The sequence below is a fragment of the Salvelinus sp. IW2-2015 genome, linkage group LG20 (genome assembly GCF_002910315.2).
Source record: "Salvelinus sp. IW2-2015 linkage group LG20, ASM291031v2, whole genome shotgun sequence".
Classification (NCBI taxonomy): Eukaryota; Metazoa; Chordata; class Actinopteri; order Salmoniformes; family Salmonidae; genus Salvelinus; species Salvelinus sp. IW2-2015.
The window spans coordinates 19,359,289-19,366,938 of NC_036860.1; positions in this window are offsets into that span (position 1 = coordinate 19,359,289).

The window sequence follows — 7,650 nt, forward strand, 5'->3', positions numbered from 1 at the left end:
TGCCCTGGACTGGTGGCCAGGAAAATATAACCCTTCACCGAACGCTCAACAAAACAAAAGAGCTGATCGTGGACTTCAGGAAACAGCAGAGGAGCACCCCCCCATTCTCAAGGCCATCAGACTGTTACATTGCCATCACTAGCACATTAGAAGCTGCTGCCCTATATACATAGACTTGAAATCACTGGCCACTTTAATATTTGGAACACTAGTCACTTTAATGTTTACATATTTTGCATTACTCATCTCATATGTATATACTGTATTCTGTCCTATTCTACTGTATCTTAGTCTATRCCGCTCTGACATTGCTCGTCCAAATATTTACATATTCTTAATTCCATTCCTTTACTTTAGATTGTGTGTATTGTTGCACTGTTGGACCTAGAAACACAAGCATTTYGCTACACCCGCAATGACATCTGCTAAACATGTATACAGTATGTGACAAATAACATTTGATTTGCTTGGTAAGTAATCGAATTATGTCACTATCAATTGATTGCKCTATTCACATTCTGTACAATATAACATGTTTAAACCCAGACAACATTTAGGGAAACACTTGTGACCTTATTTTGTTGGGTTAAGCCACGAAAGAAGAGTAGCCAGCAGATAAAGTTGACATTTTTGTCAGTAGGCCTACTCTGTCTGGGGTGGAAAGTACCATGCTCAGAAATGTTTGTTGCAAACAAGACACACTTATTTGACATTGGAGAAATATGATAGGCCTATTTTGCTGAAGGGAAGGCCATCCATTTTCATTTAAGAGTGGTGCGATTTTCTCCATGTAACCCTTATTATAAATAACGTTCACTCCCTTAGTGGTGTTTGAGTAGCCTGGTCCCAGATCTGTTTGTGCTGTATATGCCAAATGGCACGACAATGACCATAGGAGTTGGCAAGACAGCACAGACATATCTGGGCCGTTAATAAGGGGGGTTGAGCAAGAATAGCACAAGCACTATGCAGTAGCTTAATGCAGCATCCGTCCTGACTGACCTTTATTCAAACAGCCTCCGTCATATCTTATCCAAAAATAATGTTCATCCTAATGTATCCGTCAATTTACAATTGTGAAGCACATTTTAGGTGACTATGTTTTCATGTTAAAGCGTTTATCTTATCTAGTTTTGATMTTGACTGTTTAATGTTTAATATTTATATTAGGCCTATATCATAGCGATTGCAATACATATGAAACATATGGAGTAACTTGATAATATGTTAGCTAGGTCTAATATGATCGGCGTTGAAGTTGGTTTGAGTCAAGTTCAACGTCATTGACCATGTGACTCCATKGATTTTTTTTGTTGTTAAATTCAAATCAACTAATATTATGTATACAATTATATTACCTACAGTACTACTACAAATCACCCTAGTATTACAGACCACTACAGAGTTAAATATGATTACAGAAAACACWCAGTCATGAGTCAGCGTTCAACACCATAGTACCCTCAAAGCTCATCACTAAGCTAAGGATCCTGGGACTAAACACCTCCCTCTGCAACTGGATCCTGGACTTCCTGACGGGMCGCCCCCAGGTGGTGAGGGTAGGTAGCAACACATCTGCCACGCTGATCCTCAACACTGGAGCTCCCCAGGGGTGCGTGCTCRGTCCCCTCCTCTACTTCCTGTTCACCCACGACTGCATGGCCAGGCATGACTCCAACACCATCATTAAGTTTGCAGACGACACAACATTGGTAGGCCTGATCACCGACAATGACGAGACAGCCTACTATAGGGAGGAAGTCAGAGACCTGGCCGGGTGTTGCCAGAATAACAACCTGTCCCTCAACGTAACCAAGACTAAGGAGATTATTGTGGACTACAGGAAAAGGAGGACCGGGCACGCCCCCATTCTCATCGACGGGGCTGTAGTGGAGCAGGTTGAGAGCTTCAAGTTCCTTGGTGTCCACATCAACAACAAAGCTAGAAATGGCAAACAACCAAGCAGTCGTGAAGAGGCCGACAAAGCCTATTCCCCTCAGGAAACTACAAAGATTTGGCATGGTCCTCAGATCTCAAAGGTTCTACAGCTGCACATCGAGAGCATCCTGACTGGTTGCATCACTACCTGGTATGCAATTGCTCGCTCTGACCGCAAGGCACTACAGAGGGTAGTGCGTATGGCCCAGTATCATCACTGGGCTAAGCTGCCTGCCATCCAGGACCTCTACACCAGGCGTGTCAGACGAAGCCCTAAAAATTGTCAAAGACCCAGCCGCCCAGTCATAGACTGTTCTCTCTACTACCGCATGGCAAGCAGTACGGAGTGCCAAGTCTAGGACAAAAAGGCTTCTCACAGTTTTTACCCAAGTCATAGACTCCTGAACAGGTAATCAAATGGCTACCCGGACTATTTGCATTGTGTGCCCCCCAATCCCTCTTTTTACGCTGCTGCTACTCTCTGTTCATATATATGCATAGTCACTTTAACCATATCTACATGTACATACTACTCAATCAGCCTGACTAACGGTGTCTGTATGTAGCTCCGTACTCGTATAGCTCGCTACTGTATATAGCCTGACCTTTTACTGTTATTTTATTTTTTACCTACTATTGTTCACCTAATTCCTTTTTTGCACTATTGGTTAGAGCCTGTAAGTAAGCATTTCACTGTAAGGTCTACTACCACTGTTGTATTCAGCGCACGTGACAAATAAACTTTGATTTGATCACATTGAGTCAATAAGATAAAGTGATGATCAGGAAACTGCTTTGTCATTGTCATATGTATAAGCATCCATTGTAATATTACAAGATAATTTGATGTCAATGTGTTTTAAGATTTCAGTGAGTACAGTAACAGTTTTCCCTCTCTAAGGAATGTCAGATGAGGGCAAACAGTTCAAAACAGGTGGTGACATTATTCACAATATTCGGCAGTATTAGTTCATTATGCAATCAAAACTACATACCATGTGAGCAAATAGATTAGAATGTTCTAATTTGTATGAGCTAGCGATGATGTCACAACTAATTAATAAATTCCAAACAAAAATTCTGGAGACTGACTACTGAACATAGCACAGTATCAAGAAGACAATCTAGCAGATTCCTTCTGATTTACACTGAGAGCACAAAACATGACACGCTCAATGACACAGACTGACCAGTAAATCCAGGTGAAAGCTTGTTAATTCTTATGGCTGCAATCCCGTTAACGGATCGATATGATAACAGCCAGTGAAAGTGCAGGGCGCCAAATTCAAACAACAGAATCTCATAATTAAAATTCCTCAAACATACATGTATCTTACACATTTTAACGGTAATCTTGTTGTTAATCCCACCAAAGTGTCCAATTTCATATAGGCTTTACAGCGAAAGCACCACAACGATATGTTAGGTCACCGCCAAGTCACAGAAAAATTCGGCAGTTTTCCAGCCAAGAGAGGAGTCACAAAAAGCAAAATAGAGATAAATGAATCACTACCTTTGTGCAATTAATCTACTAAAAAATCATACAATGTGATTTTTTGGATTTTTGTTTTAGATTCCGTCTCTCAAGTTGAAAGTGTACCTATGATAAAAATGACAGACCTCTACATGCTTTGTAGTAGGAAACCCTGCAAAATCGTCAGTGTATCAAATACTTGTTCTCCACTGTACCTTTGCTGATCTTCGTCGGAATGCACTCATAGGTCTCCACTTCCACAAGAAAATGTTTGTTTTGTTCGGTTATGCCATAATTTATGTCCAAATAGCTATTTTGCTAGCGTGTTTGGTAAAAATCCAAAGTCAGGAAGCGCGTTCACTAAAAGCAGACGAAATGTCAAAAAGTTCGGTACAGTCAGTAGAAACATGACAAACGATGTATTGAATCAATCTTTAGGATGTTTTAACATAAATCTTCAATAACGTTCCACGGATAATTCCATTGACTTCAGATGTGCGATGGAACAGAGCTCCCTCTCATGTGAACGCGCATGGTCAGAGCATGGGCAGGTCATGGTAGACCTGACTCATTCCTGTCTCTTCGGCCCCACTTCACAGTAGAGGCTCAGACAAGGTTCTACAGACTGTTGACATCTAGTAGAAGCCGTAGGAAGTGCAAATTGATCCATATCCATTGTGTATTCGATAGGCGATGACTTGAAAATCGCACCTCAGATTTTCCACTTCCTGTTTGGATTTCTTCTCAGGTTTTTGCTGCATATGAGTTCTGTTATACTCACAGACATCATTCGAACAGGTTTAGAACTTCAGAGTGTTTTCTATCCAATATGAATAATAATATGCATATATTAGCAACTGGACTGAGGAGCAGGCCGTTACTCTGGCACCTCTGGGACCTTTCATCCAAGCTACTCAATACTGCCCCTGCAGCCATAAGAGTTATTACTCAATCAGTGTAGATGAAGGGGAGGAGACAGGTTAAAGAAGGATTTTTAAGCCTTGAGATAATTGAGACATGGATTGTGTATGTGTGCCATTCAGAAGGAGAATGGTCAAGACAAAAAATGTAAGTGCCATTGAACAGGGTATGATAGTAGCTGCCAGGTGCACCGGTTTGAGTCAAGAACTGCAACTCTGCTTGGATTTTSATGCTCAAAAGTTTCCCGTGTGCATCAAGAATGGTCCACCAGCCAAAGGACATCCAGCCAACTTGACACAACTGTGGGAAGCATTGGAGTCAACATCCRCCAGCATCCCTGAGGAACGCTTTCGAAACCTTGTTCTGAGGGCAAAAGGGAGTGCAACTCAATACTAGGAAGGTGTTCCTAATGTTTTGTACACTCAGTGTATTATAGTAGATCACCATAAAATATAAATAGTGCTACAAGACGATAACTTGAGGTTGCAGCACGAGGTGCGAATGATACCGCTCTCAATCTTCTTGATGTTGAGGAGATTATTGTAGCTGCTACAGGAAGATAATCCTTCAATAGCAAACCTTGGTGCTGCCCGTACCAACTCCCTTAAGTCTGCCCCACCATCTCATCACAGGGCCACCGAGATGCTTCCTGAGCTCAAGCAGAAGGTTCTTCACACATCCTTCCTCCAGAATCCCAGTACAGGATTTGACCGAAGAAAGAGCGAATGCTCTGAAACATTTTGTTRGGTTGAAGGCTGTGGAAAAGATTGAGACTGAGGAAAAGAAGCCACATCTTCCCTCCAGAATTCCACTGCTGCAGATGTGGAGTGCCTTTGGTAAGGAGAAGAGTCAAGGACTGCATGCAGCAAAGAGGGAAGGTTACTGTTCCTCCCATTCGGAAGCYACTGGGACCCATCCACACCAAGAGGGATCAAACTTRMGTGCTGAAAGACATRTACAGTTGAAGTTTACATACACTTAGGTTGGAGTCATTAAAACTCATTTTTCAACCACTCCACAAATTTCTTGTTAACAAACTATCGTTTTGGCAAGTCGGTTAGGACATCTACTTTGTGCATGACACAAGTCATTTTTCCAACAATTGTTTACAGACAGATTATTTCCCTTATAATTCACTGTATCACAATTCCAGTGGGTCAGAGGTTTACATACACTAAATGCCTTTAAACAGCTTGGAAAATTCCAGAAAATGATGTCATGGCTTTAGAAGCTTCTGATAGGCTAATTGACATGATTTGAGTCAATTGGAGGTGTACGTGTGGATGTATTTCAAGGCCTACCTTCAAACTCAAGAATCAACCAAGACCTCAGAAAAAAAATTGTAGACCTCCCCAAGTCTGGTTCATCCTTGGGAGCAATTTCCAAACACCTGAAGGTACSACRTTCATCTGTAAAAACAATAGTACGCAAGTATAAACACCATGGGACCATGCAGCCATCATACCACTCAGGAAGGAGACGCGYTCTGTCTCCGAGAGATGAACGTACTTTGTTGTGAAAAGTGCAAATCAATCCCAGAACAACAGCAAAGGACCTTGTGAAGATACTGGAGGAAACAGGGTACATGAACGATACTCAGTTATCCCACAGTAGAACGAGTCCTATATCGACATAACCTGAAAGGCCGCTCAGCAAGGAAGAAGTCACTGCTCCAAAACCGCCATAAAAAAAGCCAGACTATGGTTTGCAACTGCACATGGGACAAAGATCGTGCTTTGGAGAAAATGCCCTCTGGTCTGATGAAACAAAAATGGAACTGTTTGGCCATAATGACCATCGTTATGTTTGGAGGAAAAAGGGGAGGCTTGTAAGCCGAAGAACACCATCCCAACGTGAAGCACGGGGGTGGCAGCATCATGTTGTGGGGTGCTTTGCTGCAGGAGGGACTAGTGCACTTCACAAAATAGATTGCATTATGAGGAAAGAAAATTATGTGGATATATTGAAGCAATCTCAAGACATCAGTCAGGAAGTTAAAGCTTGGTCGCAAATGTGTCTTCCAAATGGACAATGACCCCAAGCATACCTCCAAAGTTGTGGCAAAATGGCTTAAGGACAACAAAGTCAAGGTATTGGAGTGGCCATCACAAAGCCCTGACCTCAATCCTATAGAAAATTTGTGGGCAGAACTGAAAAGTGTGTGCGAGCAAGAGGGCCTACAACCTGACTCAGTTACACCAGCTCTGTCAAGAGCACATATGTCAGAGTCAAGGCCCGCGGGCCAATCCGGCCCGCGAGAAGGTTTTTTACGGCCCCTGGGATGATCTTGATTTTATTTTAGAACCGGCCCGCAGACCGCAGCAAGCCGGCAGCCCGCAGATCTTTTACACGCACAATACTACATTTCCCACAATGCAACGGTGACGCACCGAGCAGTAGGCTGCTTCATTTCAATATTTATTGGCACAGAGCATCGTCAGCATCACAGTAAAATAACTTTCAGATACCCATCAAAAATGGCAAAACGGAAGGTGGACACTGAGAACCGGGGGGTTTCAACAAGGTGGAGTCGGAGTATATGTTCACGGAGGTAGCTGGAAAACCTGTGTGTCTTCTGTGTGGAGAAATGTGGCGGTACTGAAAAGAGTATAATCTGAGACGACATTATGAAACGAAACACGGCGACAAAAACAAGAATATGGACATGGAACAAAGGCTACAAAAGGCAGAGGAATTAAACGAGGCCTCAAATCTGACAGGCTCTGTTCAAAAAGCCAATCACAAGGCCAGGCTGCTGTCAAGGCCAGTTTTTTTTGGCAGAAGAGATCCTAAATCAGCCCGGCCATTTACGGAGGGGGATTTCATCAAAAACTGCATGATTAAGTTTGTGGACGAAGTTTGCCAACAAAAAGGCAACTCTTTTTAAATGTGAGTCTGAGCAGAAACACCATTGCCGAGAGAGTAGACCAGTTGTCCATCAATCTAAAAGAGACAGCTTGTGAAAAAGGGAAAGATTTCATTGCATATTCCTTGGCTGTGGATGAGAGCACCACATTTCTGACATTGCCCAGTTGTCAATTTTCATCCGCGGAGTGGACTCCAGCCTAAGCGTGACAGAGGAGTTTTGGCTTTACGTCCTATGCATGGCACAACTACGGGGCATGATTTGTATGAAGAGGTGTCAAGATGTGTAAATGAGATGGAGCTGCCTTGGGAAAAACTCGTGGGTTTGACAACGACGGCAGCACCTGCGATGTGTGGACACAGGAGCGGACTGGTGGCGAAGATACGGGAAAGATGCAAGGGAAGAAACGCGACACGGTAGCTGACAGCTTTCATTGTATCATACACCAGGA